Source organism: Micromys minutus (assembly GCF_963924665.1).
Source record: "Micromys minutus genome assembly, chromosome: 3".
Lineage (NCBI taxonomy): Eukaryota > Metazoa > Chordata > Mammalia > Rodentia > Muridae > Micromys > Micromys minutus.
In genome coordinates this window covers 96059373-96076230 of record NC_137972.1, presented here as the reverse complement: position 1 = coordinate 96076230, position 16858 = coordinate 96059373, and the positions used below count along the sequence as shown (strand labels likewise).

Sequence of the window (16858 nt, the reverse complement as noted above, 5' to 3'; positions counted from 1 at the left end):
AACACCAACTTGAGGCCTTTGAAGAATAATGAATCATAACAACTGACATGTTTGAGTAGTACAGGATCAGGCTCTGTTCAGTAAGATTTTCAAAAGTGACCTATGTGCAGTCACAACTAAATAGAATTTCTTGGAGCGGAAACTGAGTCTATGATCTGTGGGTGCTCTAGCTTTAATTCTCCTAGTGGCAGCTCTCTGCAACTTGGTAAGTCATAGACAATAACATTTGTCTTTCCACATAACAGGAGGTGCTGGATATAGAACGGGAGTGAGCCTCACCCTGGTGTCGTTCATCAGCCATTGATTTAGCAAATCAGACACAGAGCTTAGCCAGATTGATGATGCTGAGCAGTGGTCAGGAAAGATTCCAGCTTAATTATATCACCTTTGGCCACAGTTCTTCCCACCACTGTTCTCTAGAGTGGACTAGCATAACATGCTTGCCTTAGGCACTTTATCTCAAGCAAAAATAGGCCATAAGGATTTATCCTGAAACCCGCTGACACTGCTGACAGATTAGTCCTTGTATAACTTGTGTCTAGAATAGTCAGACCATATTGCTGTTTATTATGCATTATTTCATTGGATTTCTTCAAACACTTTGATTGCCTTTTCTGATTCACCCAGAAGCTGAGAGACAGTTATTGTCATGTCTCAAAACATATGATGTAAATATTGAAGAGCTAACATTTTTTAGAATCTTAAGGTATGTTATTTAGAAACCATAAACACCTCATCTGAAAAGACACACTTTCTTAGGTGAAAACTTCTCTGGCTTTAAAAAGTTCTGAGTTTTAGATTTGTGTTCCATCAAGAAGGTATTTAACTTTTCCACCAAACTTGCACTGACTTTGAAGTTTGTATAAAGATTCTGCTCTGAAAAAAAAATGAAAGAATTTTATAAATCATTCATATTTATTTTCAAAAACACATTTTATGTACAGGTTGCCACTAATATTTTATTTCTAAAGGTTATTTGCTTGGTATGAAAATATTAATACTATTGTTTAGTTTTCAAAGTTACATGCACACATCATCAATTCCATGTTTATGCTTTTGCCAAAAATCCATATTTTATTCTTGAAAATAATCCTTGAGTTAACAAAAAACTTTAATAAGATTTACTGAATAGTCTCATACATATTCCAAAGCCACCATTATCAAATGAAACATCTGTGTAACCAAGCAACCTGAATGACAAGAAGTCATCTTGTAGTAGAACACCCTCATACTACCTGCTCATCTTGGAAGCAGCAACCATTGTATTTGCTGGCACTGGATACATGAGATCTCTTGTTAGGACCTACTTTTTTGTTTGGCTTTCTGCCCTAGTATGTGTATGAATGCTGTGGACAAAAGGAACGGTGTCTACATTATGGTAAAATGAGAAGCAAAAGCAAACAGAGCCCGCTACTTTGACAGTTCAATCACACACAAAAGACAAAGTTGGAGTCCCAACCACTCATCAGAAGGAAGACAAAGTCAGTATCCTTCTTGCTCACTGATGAATAAAACTTTACCAAGTGGTAGATAAACCTCTACATTCCATTAACATCTAGATTACTTCTTCCATTTAATTAATCTTGGTATTTGGATATTTGAGCTCAATAATTTCAGTTTTCCTATGTTATGACACACACACACACACACACACAAAACAAGAAAAAGAAAAGCCAACTTGATTGACTGAATCCTGGAGGTGATGATCCTGGTATATGTTTCATCCATTGTGAGATATATGCTGTGAGTTTTTGTTGCTTGTTTGCACTAAAGGAACTGGACATCATTATTAAAAAAAAAAAAAAACTTCAATCTCGATTGTAGATTCCTGGCACATTTTGACTCAGGGTATGGGTCCATCCAGGCTAAGATCACATAGTCCTTCATGACCTTTGCTAATTGTCTTCTTGGCGAATGTGTTGGGAAAGAGGGTCTAGTTCTTGAGACTTGTGTGGCTGCACATGTTCCCTTTCCACTCATGGGCATGTGCCATAAAACAGTCTGAGCGTGACCACACAACCATTCAAAGACTGTCTCTACATGGTCATCATTCTAATAACAAAACAATTGAGAGATCAGCTGGGTTCAGGCCTTAACACTCTGAGCACTGCTTGCTAAGTACTCCACTGAGAATGGTTAAAAGATGATGAAGGTGTGGGCTGTGATGGACACACCTCTGTGGACTGTCCTTCTGTCCTACACATTTGCTTATGCCATACTTTTTACAGTCACATTATTAATTTGCTCTCTTTTTCCTTCTATACATTGTATTTTGTAGATTCCTTTCCCTTCCTACAGTCTTCTACATACCACCATTCTACAGAACACAGCCTGACATTCTGTTTATTCCCCTTTAAGTGAAAATGAATTATTGGTCCATTGTTTGCTTAACTTCATGGACTTATTTTCCCCTACATACTACACCTTTAATTCTCTCATTCAAGACAAAGAATACTGACTTCAGAGTATCACCAAGAGGGTATCACATTTAAAGAAAAACATTCTTTTAAAATGGGGACATTGCCAATTTTCTATATTTGAACAAAGTTAAGATTAGCTTTTCATTGTTAGCACAAGAACCTAGAATTGATCAAATAAATATGTACTGTTTATGAGCTTATTTGTAAACAAATACAAGAGTTTTAAAGAGTAAAAGAATTGATATTTCCAGTACTGTTTGATCCTGATTTTTGTGTCCTAATTTATTTATTTATTTTTTCGTGCAAGTAAGAACATTTGAGAACATTTCCACATCAGTATAGCCAAATGTATTTTCATTCTTCTTAAGTGTTAAACCCAACTGCAGTTTTCACATGTCTCGGCATACTTAAGACTCTCTACTGCAGTACAGGTACATTGTCCCTGGAAGCTCTGACCTAAGCATTTCCTTATATAACACTTGGATGCAACAACATCATTCAGAAAACAACTAAAAACAGCTCCGTTTCTTCCTGGAAATGACAAGAACAAAGGGTATAGCTTTTCGGCTCCTGAGAGGAAATTGAAATGTTGATGTTTTTTCTATTTAGTAAAATCTTAATTATTTTATCTTCATTCTATTTAAATCATCTCTCAAAAATTCTGTTTAAAATACTTGAATAATATAATTTCAAATTTGGCAGCCAGAATTCCCTCCAGTTTACTTGGAGCTTTACTTGTACCTCTGTATTTGGAAGACAGAAAATTCTTTGATTACGACATATATGAGTATACTGCACAGGGCACTAACCTTTGCCAACAGGAAGGAAATGGGAATTGATTTGATTCTGTGATTATTTAACATATAAACATGTGCTCATTGAGAAAAATGATATCTGGACAACTGGCATTGTTTTTCTGCCAAATGCCAAGCCGATTTTCATAAAATCTTACTGGAGGGCACCCAGTGCTAACTATAGGATTTCAAACTGCCGATTTGCAGGGATGACTCATGAGGTAATCTGCATTGCTTGGCTAATCAGGATTCCCCCCAGCTCCCCACCCCACACCCCCGTGATGAAGAGAAGCCTGCACACTATAGTCTGAAGGCACTTCACAGTGCTTTATTAATTTACATCTCAGAGCAGAGTTCTACCTTATTTGTATTCAAATGAAGAACCATTGCACATGGCACTCTGAAAGAAAGGGAACAGAAAGAGCTGTTTCCCTACTAACCATACATTTTACTCTATGCTAGAATCCGGAAGTGCTGAGAAGGCAAACTGAGGACTCTTTGGTTGGACTGTCTGGACGAGCAGGAGGTACTAGTGGTGGCTTCTCATTCTCTGCAACTTGCTTATCATGGGAAACATATGCTTCTGATTTTTAAACCTGCCCCATGTTAGACAGTAATACTTGATAACAACACATATTCAATTCCCAAGCGAAGCCTAGCTTTTCATGCAAACAATATTCAAAGTGTGTTGTAACTCATAACAGTTTATTTATTACGCTTAGTCGGAGAACAGTGTCCATGTTCAAACAACCATATTATTTAAAAATTATAATAATTTATTCATATGCTTAATATAATTATACTTTTAGTATTTGAACTTTTGTGCAATACATGCATTACTTTTTTTCCTTCAACCTTTGGAGCTGAAGTAAAGGGTAGATGTTTTATAAAGGTTTTCAAGATGATTAAGATTTCAGAGTAAATATGGGCTGATTAATTTAAAAGGCTGAAGGTGTGTCCCCAAAGGCTTGTGTCATGTGTAGGACAGGAATGGGTATTGTGGAAATCACAGTGGAAGTTACCATGTTGAGCATTTCGTTCCCGGTAAAAACAGAAGTGATGCTTTTATGTAGTGTTTTCCCTTGTGACCAGCACAAAAGAAGGGAGGAAGATGATGCCCTGCCATAGTCCACCAATAACAGCTGTCCCGCAGTCAGCATGGAGCGCACAGTGAGACTCTGAGGGCTCTGTCACCTCTGATCGGTGGCCAACACTGGGGAGTGTAATTGTTAGCATCTTTTAAGCAATTTATAGTGATTTATTTTTATTTCTCTCCTGAAGCTTCTACAAAAGGAGATTATCTGTAAAGGAAGAAAATAAATGACAAAAAAGGTGAAATCGGCAATGTATGTTTTGGGGATTTTCATGAAACTGATTGTGTGGGGGAATAAAGCAAAGCGATTATATCATGTTGACTGGCAAGGAAATTCCCAAGTGGAAGGGTATTTCACTGTTCCACATGTTTGTGTGCAAAGTGTGAGTGACCAGCCACAAACAGAAATTAATGGACCCAGAAGAAAGGCGTTGAGCAGCAAACTTGTTTCTATTCCTATGTTTTAGTACATTCATGATGACAAGTTGGGGGATTCCCTCAGGCATGTGCATGCTAGTTAAATAGAACAGCAGTAAAAACAAGAGTGCATACAGGAAAATATATGGCTTTTATAAAAGTATTAAATAACTATGCTATCAAAACAAAGTGGGTAGGTAATCCATTCAACTATTCATCTGGAATCTCTAAGTTCTAAAAACAAAGGTAGCCTGCTCCTTTATTTCTGTGCAGAAAAGGATGTCTCTTGGTTGGCCATTGAGGTCTGCATGGAGATTCTCGTTCTGATGAGACCCTGACCTGAGGTTGACTGATTGGGTACTGTGCCTTCCTGACACTCAAGTAAATCCTCTAACTGACCTTCAGAATCTCAAAGTACATGTGTGAGAGGCAGAATTCAAGATCCCATTCTCATCAATGATAACTTTAGATTTAATCCTTGTGCTTTAAAATGACACAATTCTCTACCTGTTTTCTGTATGACAAGTATACTAAAGTTCATAGACTATAAGTCATCAGAAAATCTTCTCAACTGTCCTCTACTTTTCAATATGAACACAGCCCATGTTTACAGCCATAAACCCAAAGGAAGAATGTTGTAAATACGTTCAAATCTAGTGTAATCTGAGCATATTGTTTTGCTGTGTTTCCTTTTCAGAACGGAATAGCAAGACAGAGTCCACTATGCAGAAAGCCTCTAGGTTTCCAAAAATCGAAAGCCTCCGCCAGTAAATCACAACTGTCTCACCATATGTCTCATTGCTATGCCAAGCATTGCCAGCCTGCTCTACTTTTAAACAAACTTCATTATATTATAGCTCACAGCAATCCTCATTAAAAAGTATTACCGAAAAATGTCAAGTTGTTTTTATATAGAAACTGGAATTTATTTTTTACTGCAAGTCAGATATTTATTGAACACAAGACATTTTTAAATCATCAGCTTTATTTCAGAATTTCTTTGAAAAGTGTCAGTTCCTATCTTAATTGTGAGACTCCCATGTCTCACATGAGGATAGTCTAAAAAATGTTTGTCTCAGGTGGATGAGCTAATTTTTATTAGTGTTTGTCATTTCAACAAATCGACTTTGTATTTAAAAAACTTGTATTTTTAAAAGGTTGTATTTTAAAACCTTGACTCGGATTGGTGAGAATAATCTCTGTATGTTCACACCACTGCCTATCTCTTTGCTGGCCCATGACCTATTCTCCTGGCCCCTAGCTAGGGCTTTCCTCTGTCTAACTGGGCATAGTTATGTGATTATAGACTTTGTTAGTCGGTAGTCATTTTGCATAGTGATATGATCTCACAATTTTCAGTTATATTAGTCTCAGTAAATCTTTAACCTTCTGAGCCACCTTTCCTTAATTTGTAAAGGAGAAGGGCAACCCTGTGCTCTGCTTTTGGATCCTAACTGCAATAAACACAAAATGCAGTATCTGTGTGTGTGTGTGTGTGTGTGTGCGCGCACACACACACACACACACATACACACACACACTATAGGTCTTGTTAACCACAATCATACACAAAGCCAGAAAGCCTTTACCTGGAAGCATCACATTCTTTTCCATCAAAGAGTTTGCCTTCTCTTTCAAATGCTAGAAGTTCCTAGTCATAAAGATCCTGTGCCCAGAGTAAGTTTTATTCTTGCTTGTCACTAACTTTAGCCTTGTGGTCATAAAATGCTGATCCTTTGTCTTAGTTACTGTTCAATTGCTGTGAAGAGACACTATGACCAAAGCAGTATGTAGAGTAAAATATTTAAGAGGGAGTTTGTTGTTAGATTAGTCCTGATCATCAAGGTGGGAAGCATGTAATTAGGGCGACACAGAGCTGCTGAAGAGAGGGAGGGAGGAGGAGAAAGCATGAGCCTGTCATCACTTTAAAACCTTAAAGCATTCCATCAATGACAACCCCTCCTCATCCTTCCCATACAGTTCACCAGCAGGGGACCAAACATTTAAACATTTGAGCCTTTAGGAGTGCTCGAATTTAAACCATCACAGCTGCTAATCATAAACTGCATTCCCCAATTCATGGTGCTTGAGCACACATTTCCTTAGGAGAAGTAATGGTTTTGTCACGTGATAATAATCAAGCTTCTTCAAGTTAGATGACATAAGTTAGATCCTTAGCAATGAAAATAATAATTACTAATTTTATCATCCTTCAACCTCGAGCACTGTCATTCTCTTAGTATTCTTAGGATGTTCTTTTCATGAGGGGCTGTCCTGAAGATGAGCTCACCCATGATGGGAGGCTTTTTATTCTGCAGTCTACTACATTTTTGTGCAGGAATATTGGGATAAAATGTAAATAAAGGTGATCTTCAGTGGAAAAGGAGGGACACAAATCTATCAAGGGGGAGAGCAAGCACCTGAATGAAGGGGGATGGGAAGGATCAGTCCATTTAGTTTAACTTTTGAATGTTTACTAGGAGAAGAGACTGTTACTATGTCCCCCACCCCCAACTGTCTCTTGCTTGATCTGACTTTTCCTTGCATGTTGTTTTTCTGCTACAATCTTGTTCCCTTCTATGGTAATTTTTCTCCGGTATTGCCTGTCTCTTCAGCAATAAGAAAAATAAAATTAAACAAAAGAAAAAAAAAAAGAAAATAACCAAATTACCTGCCAGGAGCCTATCAGCTCTACTCTGTAGGTCTGACTAAACATTGTTAACCTTGAAAAAATGCTAGGGGTGCAGACTACTTAAGTCTGAGTCAATACTTATAATAGTCTATATATTTTGTAGGACCTGAACAAAGGCTGGGCTTAGGGTAGCTTTTTCAAGGTAGGGAGATTGGGTTTGATTGACTTCAGTTCAGTACCATGTTCTTACCTCTTGCTAGGCATCATGCTGGGCTCCAAAGTGGGAAAGCCCCCCAATAAGTTAGGTGTCCTAAGGTCTCCAGATGTCCTAAGCATCCTGGAGAAGAGACGCTTTCAGCATGTTCTGCCCTAATGAGTGCTGTTTCAAGTTCACCTTTAGTTTAGAAAATGACTCATTTAATTGCATGGTGGTATTTCCTTCCTGGCCAAGGGTATGTAGAGTGTTAATAGGTTGCAGAGAAATGCTTCCATTTCTGAATACTGGAATCACCACTAGGCTGTGAATCGTGCACCTCTTTCCATTGTCCACTGAACAAATATCGCCCCAGCTTGGAGAGGTAAAGTGCAGGGTGGAGTCTGGAGTTACTTGTCTGAGATGTTTCTGCTCTTCCTGATTGCTAGGAAACATGTAAATCTCACTGCAAGGCTATTCTAACCCCCACAGGTTCTATCATCAGTGATTGACAGGTGATTTCCCTGGTATCTATGTCAGCTCACCGCTGGACAAAGCTAGAATCCAGTTGTGGAATCCCTTTCTCTTTTTAGGCAGCTCAAAATCACATAGTATGGCATTTAATGAGCTGAATATCCAGGGAATTAGCTCTTGTTTACTTGAGGCTGCAAAAATGATTCTCTAAAAGTGTTTTCACAGCATAAACATTGCTATGCTGAAGCCCCTTTGTCATTTCTAGATAAACACTAAAGTTCTTAATGGCTTTGAATGGACTTATGACCTACCTCCCAGTGAAAAGCTTCATATAGGCTGTATTGTCTACCAGTGCGCTCCTCTTAAATTGAAATGTTTTTTTTTTTTTTGTCTTATATTTTCAAAGGTAGCTCTTATAACATAACTGGTTAAAAATGAAGTATAACACCACACAAAGGGTGGGTCTGACAACGAGTCTACACCAGAGGTCACATAACATTACAATGCGTTCACATGTTGTCCTAAACCACGGCCATTGAGTATGGCATTTATTTTTTAATTGATGTTAGAAAGAGATAACTTGTCTTTCTTTTTTGTTTTTTTTTTTACAAATTCTTTAAAATCCATAACTATTTATCTACTTAATAACATTATATATCATTTGCTTGCAGTTAGAACTACTTGAATGAAATATATCATAAACATTATTTAAGTATCAATTGAAAATCCACTAAAATCTTACATCTATGTTGTGAAAACAACCAAACTTCCAGAAGAAAATGTCAAATACTTTAGAGTGTTGACATGGACAAGGAATTTTTGGGAAAATGCTAATGAAAACAAAAGTAGAAACAAGAGATTTGGTCAGATTTGAAGATTCACAAAGAAAAGAAACAACAAAATGGAGAGACAAGCTAAACCGTGGGAGAATTTGCAGTCTACTGACATTACAGCCCAGCACCAAGCCAAAACCAAGAACAGATGAAGAGCACTTATGCTTCAAAATAAGCTGTGCAAATGCCCAAAAGGTATGGTCGTATGTTCAACACTGGTAACAGGCAGGAAAATACTCCTGGGTCACCTCACTCCAGTCAGGATTTGTCTGATATGAAAAGCAACTAGCACCAAGTGGCGATCAGAATGTGGAAAAATGAGAATCCTTACTGTTGGTAGGAGTGTAAGTTATAACAGCCATTTTGGTAAATTCTTTCTACTGTTTTCCATGAAAAAATGGAAAACAGCACTGTGTGACCCGGACGCCTTACGGCTCTGCAGATGTCCTAGGAAATGAGAGTCACATGTTGGTGCATCATATTTCACAGACACCAAAATACGAAATAACCTGAACTTTTCCTCAGTGGATGATAACATGGGAAACATGAAAATAGATACATAACTAACCATAAATATTAAAGTTACTCTGCTTTCAACGATGTGGATAAACACAGAAGACATTATGATAAGCAAAATAAAGCAAGAGGCGAAAGACAAAGGCTGCGTAATTATACTGAAATTGTTGGCCTCATAGAGCATAAGTAGAGTGAAGACCAGCAGGGGCTGGGGTTACTGGAGGTGAGGGTATGAGACTCAATATCTGTTGACCAAGGAAGCGGTGCTTCCGATGAATGGTAGGTGATGTTTTAAGAGATATAACTATAGTTCACAACACTCTATCATATTCTTGAAAATGCTGGATGTGCATGTTAAATGTTGCCAAATTGGCCTGAATTGTCATTCATAGTCCTCTGCTATTGTGACACTACATAATACTCATATACCTTTCAAAAGAGCCTGGGAAGGATTACTTTTAGATCCACTTTTAGTTTATCTCCAGATTGTAAACCTTATAATTCTGCAATTAGTTCTTTCAAATTATAATTGAGTTATTTTTTCACTGCTAGTTATTAATATGAAGGAAACCACTTGTAAGCACTGCATAAATCAGTCTTATTTCTAATTTCACATTCTTTAATGACAAGCATGCTCTCTGCTCTATTCATGAGACCTCTGTCTCAGTGTCAATTTTACTTATTCTGAGATTTCTTTATCCAAATTGTTCCAAGACTAGGCAATTGCCAAAGGTTAGGAATTCGTTCCTGGGAATCATCCCAGAGAGAGTGTTGGAATCAGGAAGAAGTTAGATGTGCCAAGAGAGTCTTTTACTCCATGACACCAAGAACAGGATTCTTGCCTTCTGGTCTGCCACGTGAAGGCCTGAGAAGCCTGCTAGTCTAGAAGAGTTTGCAAGGGTTGGCCAGGCCATATCTCAGAATGAACCACTTCCGAGGCCATTTGTTGCATGTTCGGATAAGCACAAAAGTAGTTCTCTCAGATAAAGTGCACACATTTTACATTTTAAAATTCAGCTGTGTGTATATTAATGCAAATGCTTAGAATCACAAAAATAGTTTTTTTAAAGATTTGTGGGAGTTTAATTAAAATTAATGGTAAATTAAAACATCTAAAGATGATTTGAGAATGTGAAAGATACTTTTCCAATACAAATTCTCAGAAAGCATCAGGCACTTAGCATGGATGTCAGATGTTAGGTGATTGTTTTCTTCTCTTTGAGACTGAACCATAATGTTTGTCTCTATTGCACTTTCTACATTAGACAGACTTGGTGAGTTCCACTTCTGCAAGCAGAAACCAGACACTTGGTGACTATAGTTATTTGAAACAATATATTGCTCAGAGAATTGAAAAGCTGTATATCTGATTTGAGGCTCTCCTGACTCTAGCAGCTAATTATTTTTATTGCTTTACAGGAATTTAGACTTGCTCTTACTGTAGGGACTCAGTTTCAATCATTTCCCTGATTAGGCACATTAGGGAGATAGGTGATTCAAAGTGAGAGGGTATCAATTACTAAAGATTCTTCAGCCTTCAAACTAAGAAAGACCTAATGAGGAAGCTAAAGAAGCCCAGAAAACCCTTTGAGAAATTTGTGGATTGTTCATAATTTGCCACAGAATCATTATTGTATTGATCATAATGTTCTGTACTTATGGGGATTAATAGGCCTAAATATGAAAGGCTGCATGCTAATGATGTTAACAGGAGCCATAATTATCAAACCTAATTCTCAATAATTTTTCAACAGTTATCTAGTAATCAGATTCTTTTGAGTTTAAATGAAAATTAAATAGATGCTTTATTCATAGAGACATCAGCAATGCAATGATGCACAGTCATACTCTCTGGTACCTTCACCAGTACTGTGTCTAAGCTGCAGAAGGTCTCTGGTGTGACCAGCAGCAGATGGTTGGTACCTACCGAAGCGCAAGATGGTTTGCCAAGTAAAATACAGCTTCTAAAATGAGAGAAATGCAGGTTCTAGTCTCGCTTGTATTCTAGTGGAGGCATGATCAGTAACCACCTACCAACATCCTGGTAGGCTTGTTTCTTCATTTTTAAGGGGAGGGATGAATTTGTTTTGAAGATAAGACAAATTATGCTAGCAAGATCTTTATGCATGGTTAAGGAGTTTACAGCTCAGACATGTTGGATTCTTATTGCTCAGTGGCATTGTATCTGGATTTTTGTGGATGCAGATGTTTGGAAGTCAGGACTTACAGAAGCCTCCCCCATACTGTGACTCAGGCAATATTCTTAGCTTCATTTTGCTCTGTTTTGTACTCTGTAACATGGTGGATAAATCCTCTTATCTGGAAAAGCTGCTGTCTGATTAAAATAGTTAATGCACATATAAATAGAAGATTAGCATATAGAAGTATTTTATTCCCATTTTTAAACTGTCTAGTTATTTTTTTCATTGCTGTGATAAAATACCATGGCCAGGCAACTTACTGAAGAAAGAGACATCTAAGCTCACAGTTGTAGTGGGCCATAGTCCATAACCATCATCATGAGAAGTGTCATAGGTAGGAATAGAGCTGGACCAGCTCCTGAGACTTCACAACCTGAACCACACGAATGAGGCAGAGAGAGAATGAGAGAAAGAGGAGGTGGGCATGCACTCTTGAAACCCCAAAGTCTGTGCCAGTAACAAACCTTCTAATCTTCTAAGACATTCTGAGCTATGCCACTGTCTGTGGAGTAAGAACTGAGGGTATAGTAGCCATTTTCTTTCAAACCAGTGAAAGAACCTGAAGTATTTGTATTACTATGTTTTAAACCTGTGTAGAAAAGCAATGAAGTAAAATATATTACCAAATAAAGCACATTTCACCTGCCTCAGAAATTATTAGAAATTTTTATGAAGCAAAGATGAAGTATTATTAGGTAGATCTCACCAATTTTGACATTCAAAACAAACTTGGAAACCTACTATCTATATATATATTGGAAAGAGGAGATAGAGAGAAGGAGCAAGGCCGATTCTTCACAAGTTCAATGTCCATGGGTGCTCCTCTATGTTGCAGCAAGAGGTATAAATATAAAATATGAAAATAGTTTTCAAGTTTTTAAATTTATATTAGTGTTTATGAGCGATGAGACAGAGAGAGCTATGGATAGAGATAGTGGAGGCCCACTAATGTGATTGGCACATGTATGAATTCACAGGATAACTCTTGAGACTTTGTTCTCCTCTGCCAGTCTGTCCAGTGGTGGAAGTCACATTGACAAGCATTTCCAGAGTCATCTCGCCACTGTGCCTTTCCACCAGCCCAAGAACATCCTTTCCAAAGATGGATAGGACATTTTTCTTGTCCAAGTTAGTCACCTTTCTGCCACCATATCAAAATACCTATAATAGTTAATACACAAAGAGAACACGTTCATTTTGGCTCAGAGTTTTAGAAGCTCTGGCTTGTGACCAAGTAACCCACCCACTGCTTTTTGACCTAGTAAGGCAGTAAATCAAGGCAGGAAGTTTAATTAAAACAAACGAACAAACAAAACAAAACTTGTCATCTTGTTATCTCATGATCAGGGACCAAGAGATACATGGTCCTGAGACCATATTGTCTGCTTTAGGAACCCCTCTTAGTGACCCACAGACCCCCTACAAGTTACCTCCTGGTAAGACACCCATCACTCCCCAATAGCACCACAGTTGGGTCAATTTCTTGGTCTTTAGGATCATTCAGTGCTCAGATTGTGGTATAATTAGCATCTACTAATGAATTTAAGCACAGGAGAGTCTGCTGGCAAGCTGACATCAGATGTGCTCTGCATCGCATGTGTTTCTGCTGCCTGTTGGCCTCTCATTTGCCTAATACTCTCATTTTCATCCTAACTGCAAAGACCAGAGACCTCAGCAAGTAAAGTAACACCAGGAATGCTTTTCCAAGAATACAAGACTTAAAGCTGAAGAGATGTCTTGGCGAGGACCAGACTTATAATGCTCAGAACCCTTGTAAATGACACATGGGTTCACTGTCAGCCAGAGAGCTTTAAGTTCCATTTGGGACCCTTATTTCGGTATCTGAAGTCAAGAGCGATGAAAAGGATACCAGATATTACATGTTCTAGCCTCCACAGAGGCATGTGCCCCATACAGACTCACAGGCACACACACATACAGAGAGAGAGAGAGAGAGAGAGAGAGAGAGAGAGAGAGAGAGAGAGAGAGAGAAGAGGAAGAAAGATTGTTAATTCAGTGTCAGTCTCACACTACTTTCTGTCAAAAAACAAACATACAAATAGATATGAAATTAGGAAACAAAACAAAATAAAAATACAAGTTACCTTTGTGAAATTCTCAAAGAATAAAAATATATTTATAAATTTTTAAACATGCAAAATAGAAGTTAGAAGCCCATGGCCAGGCATTATTTTTCTAAGTCCGTGCTTCTTAATGAATAAGCACGTGTGAATGTGTAAGGAAGGTGCAGAACCAAATGGCAGGCTCTGTCTTGCTTCACTACTCATGACCTGTTGTGTGACACTGATGACACAGCAGTAGTATTTTACATTTAAACCTAATGCCTACCTTACTTCTCAGCAAGAAGTCCACAGCACAGAATGTGTCTGTGGCAGATAGCTCAACTATTTAGAAGTTACATGTCTTTTATTCTCTATTTATTTCATTGTGTGTGTGTCTGCAGATAATATGCTTATGTATATGTATGTGTGTATGTATGTATGTATATGTATATGTATATGTATGTGTATGTATGTGTATGTATATGTATATGTATGTGTGTGTATGTGTGTGTATGTATGTGTACGTGTATGTATATGTATATGTATATGTATATGTGTGTGTGTGTGTATGTGTGTGTGTGTGTGTGTGTGTGTGTATGTGTGTATGTGTGTGTATGTGTATGTATATGTATATATTAGGTGAGGGGACCATCACCTCCACCTAGATGTCAGAAGACACTTAGTGTCAGGAGACTTTTCTTCTTATCCACCTAGAACTCAGCAACTAGGCTTGTACAGCAAGGGGTTTACAAGCTGAGCCCTTCAAACTCAGCTTCCACCCCCACCCCCACCCGGGTCCATTTCTGTTGCTTTTATTTTATTTTATTTTTTTAAATTTTGCTTCCCACACACTTTCTTCATCTATCTTCCACAACAAGATATCGATCAGCTCTTGGCATTGTCTGTCTCATTTCCAGACATTCTCAGTGGAGCAAAGTGGGGTTCTGCCCTTGAAATGTCTCCTCGTTGAGAGCTGACTGGTAAACTCTGATGGAGTTAACTCGTCCCTGCCCTCTAGTGGACAGAAGGATACCACAAAAACTTCCAAGCCCAGCTTCTGGGGGCATCGTGTTGTCTTTAAAAGTGATTTTGTAAGCTGGTTGCTTAAAGCAAAGACCTCATTGTTCATTGATACCTTAGGACACTTGATCTCAAGTCTCTCACACCAGGAAAGTGTGACACTCAGTGAATCCCTGAGGCAGATTGTATTGTAATCAAAGAACATGCATATTTAATTTTTTACAGCAAAATTGATGAAGATACCACTAATTTAGATACCACAGAAACATCTTTCAGTAAATAAGTTACAATGGACTGCCCTGGCTTCAGAGCAGGGAGTGAGCTGGATAGAGTATAGAACATGGGTGGTAAGAGGGAAAAGACTGTCTTTCTTCTATAGTCTCACATTTCCACTGTCTGTCTGTCTGTCCGTCCATCTGTCTGTCTGTCTGTCTGTCTGTCTGTCTGTCTGTCTGTCTGTCTTTGGCTGTCTCTGCTTCTTCCCTCCTTCTTTCCCTCCCTTTCTTCCCATCTTCCTCTTTCTCTCCCTTTCCTACTACCTGCAGACCACATGCATGCCAAGGTCATGCTATGTTGCTGAGCTAACCTCAACCCACAGATATCCCTAATGTATGCATTTCCCTCAGCCAGCGATTCCCTCAGTTGAACTTAAGAAGCACTGACGAGACGAGTCAGACCAAACGAGGGAGCTCGTGGTCAGGTTAGATTTTTGTACCGCAGTCAACCAGAAAGCCGGGAGAAGAAAGAGTGAGCGGGACAAAAGCTGCTTATTAGTAGTGGCACCTACGGAGAAAAAGTTACGGCAATTGCTTTGGATCTTGGCCAGATGGCTGTGAGTATAGAAATACCCATAATTTACTGAGCATGTACTGTGGACCACCCAACGCGCTAGCCCCCACTTGCATCTTCTCCCTCCAATCTGAACAACAGCTATTTCCTCTCAGGACTCTTATCAACTCTGGAGGAGTTTTCTGGAGGAGTCCCAGAGGTATGAGGGAGTGAAACACCTCACCTAAGGTTGTAGCAGGTGGATGATAAAGCTTAGATATCATGGTATCTGGTGAATTCTAAAAATATTTCCAAAAGCACACACATTTGTGGACATCTCCACCTACAGCGGTTTTCCGTTGGGAGGGCAGATGTTCTGCCCCAAGCCTTGAGTAGGGCAATGGTGAGGATTGCTTCCTCTCTGTGATTTCATGATCTATTACAGTTTTATTGTTGTAAAATTGGTATCGAAGACCGGACCCCATATTGCCGTCCATTCCTTTATTGCTGTCTGTTGCCCATGCATTGGTGCCCCAGGGAAAGGGCAGCTGTGCACTTCCATAGACTCATAGTCATCTTCTGAAACTGTACCTACCCAGGTAATGTCTCATAACTTACACTTTATTCTCCAAATGTCACTTAAGTCTTAAGACCTTCATTTTTCCCTTATGGAGTGAGGAATATACTCTCACAAAGAGCACCGGGGATGATTGTAAAGTTATGTGCAGTGATCAAACTTTAATACCATGATCAAATAACGACTGCAACTCTTGAGATATTGTTGTACTTCAAGTATTATTACACTTTACAAACAGAAGTGTCTCCTCATATAGCAAGGAGAACACACTGGGGGTTGGTGAGCAACTCTGGGTGACATGTTCACGGCCTAATTTTACTGACCACACCTTTAACAAAACAGAACATTTGAAATAATATCTATTTCTACAAAACTATTTTCATGATGTTATTATTCTGTATTTTTATTAATGTAATGGAAGTTAACTATTGAAATATGGGTTAGCATGTGATTCTTCTGACTATAAGAGACGAATCTAAGAGCCGGGGAGATGGATCAGTCGGTAAAAGGCTTTTACAGGAGTATCTTCATTTATACATGAGCATCGTCATTTGGATCTCTGGCATCCATGTAAAAAAAATCTGTGTCACAGTGGAGCCCTGTCATCCATCATAGCCCTGGGAGAGCAGAGACACATGGAGTTCTGACCAGATTAATCAATTGGTTTACTCCAGTCTATATAATATGTCCTCTCCCAAAATACACAGAAGACAGTAATTGAGAACACCTCAATTACATAGACCTCTGTCTTCCACATGCATACCTACACACCCATATACAAACATACACTCATATACAAAATGTGTACACATCACACACACACACACACACACACACATACACACACACACACACAC

The 16858-nt window shown here is 38.5% G+C and overlaps 1 protein-coding gene across 1 annotated transcript in view; it reads left to right on the top strand.

Annotated features, from left to right (window-relative positions):
* Positions 1-16858, top strand: part of NRXN1 (neurexin 1) — a 1029777-nt gene that overhangs the window by 262141 nt on the left and 750778 nt on the right. The window lies entirely within an intron of this gene.